Below are 2,689 nucleotides of genomic sequence, written 5' to 3' on the forward strand. Positions count from 1 at the left end.
AACTACATTCATTAAAATGAATTCCTTGTATGTAGCTTTCCTTGCCTTGTGTGGTTTAGTGGCTGTAAGAAGTCAAAGTCGTAAGTCATATATTTGTATGATTAGAGTATTTTCCTTCCAACTTAGTTGTAAAACAGTTTTAGGGATCCTAAAGTAGCAACTCATGATATCTTTGGATACCAGTCATATCTTGACATCGATATCAATGCAGACCCTAGGTTTCAATTTTTTACTTGACTGGTTGTCCCAAATTAATTGTTTATTAACCTTCTTCATAAAAGATTTAATTTGATAAAGGCAGGAGTATCCTAATACCCTAATAAACGACACGCAAAGGTTATATCTGAATATATCGATTCCAAATGCAACAGACTTTTCTTACAATAGCGGAAATATATTCATATTTATGTTTTGTGTTTTTTTTCTTTGAAAGTTTGTGATACTGTAAGATGTGTTAACGGTTACTGTACTCTCAATATTCTGGCCCAGGCTGTTTGTCAATGTGAAAGAGGTTATAAACCATCCCAGACACCCGGCGTTTGTATAGGTAAGATATCAACATATATATTAGTAATAGTATCTATCAAAATCAGTATTATCTATCCAAGTCAGTATTATCTATCAGAATCATGATCATCTATCAAAATCAGGATCATCGATCAACATTTGTATTATCTATCAAGATTAGTATTATCTATCAAGATCACTACCATCTATTAATATCGGTATTATGTATCAAGTTTAGTATTGTCTATCAAAGCAGTATCATCTACCAAAATCATTATTATCAAAATCAGTATTATCTATCAAAGCAGTATCACCTATCAAAATCGGTATTACCTATCAAAATCAAAATCGATATTATGTATCAAAATCGATATTATGTATCAAAATCAGTATTATTTATAAAAACCGGTATCATCTATAAAACCGGTATCATCCATCAAATTGGTATTATCTATCAAATCAGAATTGTCTATCAATATCAGTATTATTTATCAACATTTTGGAACTATATCAAAAATCAGATTTGTGTGTGCAGCTTGATGACCACGAGATGTCCCTTCCTATTTTATTCATTTATATTTTTTTCTAGATATTGATGAATGTGTTGAATATGATTTTGTATGTGACAAAAATTATGGTTACTGTTTTAACACCCTTGGTTCTTATTACTGTAACGGTAAGTTAGCAATAAAACTTAATATCGCTTAACTATAATACGGCAATAATCCTAGATAGTTTGTATTTCTACGATAAAACAACATAATATTTATATTCCTGACTTTGTGTTCAACACATCCCATATTTGTAATCCTATAATGGTTATTGTTTATCCACACGTACATGAACACTCATTCTTCCACTTACTGTCACTCAATGTGTTCGTTTTCCAAGCCACTTTTAATAGATCAGGATTTCCATATACGAGTAATTCCTTCATATTTACATTCCATTTCTATTCAACTGGCGTTCAAATAGTATTATTTAAGAACTACAATAGCCCACCAGAGACCAAGAACTGCCGAAATAAAATACATTTTATATACGGTTTCTTCGGGTCATTTAAAACTGTATTGCATTTGTTTCTTCTCTATTTCAGACATAAATGTTCAAACTCAACACCACCAACAACAACAACAACAAATCCCCTTCTCCTTGTACGCTCGACTTCTTCAAGGTGGCCGACGACGTTAAACAAATTTTAAAATCCTCCTTTCGCCATCAATTTATCAACTTTAATAACACATTTTGTTTTTATTTCCTGATTGCTTTTACTTGCTTTGTATATCTTATATCCAGTTAAAATATTATGAATGAAATACTTATCAATGCATTATAATAATATTCTCTTTCACCTTTATTCACAAATAAATTGATACATATATTTGTGCTATTTGTAAATATTTGATTAAAATTTTGATAACTATGTAGACGTCTTAAGTATAACTTATAAGGTACTTCTCTGAATCAAGTACAATCTTACCGAAGTATATCTGTTCTAAGTACACTTACATCCAAGTAGATATAAACATTCAAAATCCAGTAAACACCGTAACCCAGGGTAAATTTAACTGTTCCATTTGCACTCTTGCGTTTTGAAAATTGCATCTGGGTTTGTGATGTTTAGAGCTGTTTCTTGTTCGTTTTATATGCAAACTTCAACTGATAATTCGTTGTCCAAATCTGATGAAAAATAATCTTGGCATCTTGTTTGTACTCAAACTATATACATAGATAAATCTCACACGACAAAAAGACTACGATAAACTTATAATAGATATTGCATAATTTGTTTATTTCAAGTCTTCTGCCTCAAAATCAATATCGTCCAAAAACAAAGACTTTATTCACAGCAAGGCGAACACATCCGTGTGCATGTGGTTCGTAATAGGTTCAAGAGCAGAGAATTTGACAGATAATTAATTCCTACGAGGATAATATAGCACACATCATAACCCTAATCATGTGACCCATATATAGGTATCGGGTTCTTGTCCCAATTCCAAACATGTTGGAACAGATGCATTTATTGAGATAGCTGTTGCCCTTGACTAGATGTGATTTTGGCAAAACTAAAATAGTCAATTTCATTAGATTTTTCTGTTGTATTTCCGAAGCCGGGCGCAACTATGTAGACAAATTCTAGGAGCCAGCAATACAGTCACTAGCCTAGTGGTTTAAATAC

At 31.6% G+C, this 2,689-nt stretch overlaps 1 long non-coding RNA gene across 1 annotated transcript; it reads left to right on the top strand.

Annotated features, from left to right (window-relative positions):
* Positions 1–460: 460 nt before the first annotated feature.
* LOC126832631 (uncharacterized) lies at positions 461–1,693 on the top strand. The gene is made up of 3 exons (XR_008789209.1): positions 461–547; positions 1,097–1,183; positions 1,604–1,693. It is a non-coding gene; the product is annotated as an uncharacterized LOC126832631 (long non-coding RNA).
* The last annotated feature ends 996 nt before the right edge of the window (positions 1,694–2,689 follow it).

Source organism: Patella vulgata, chromosome 9 (assembly GCF_932274485.2).
Source record: "Patella vulgata chromosome 9, xgPatVulg1.2, whole genome shotgun sequence".
Lineage (NCBI taxonomy): Eukaryota > Metazoa > Mollusca > Gastropoda > Patellidae > Patella > Patella vulgata.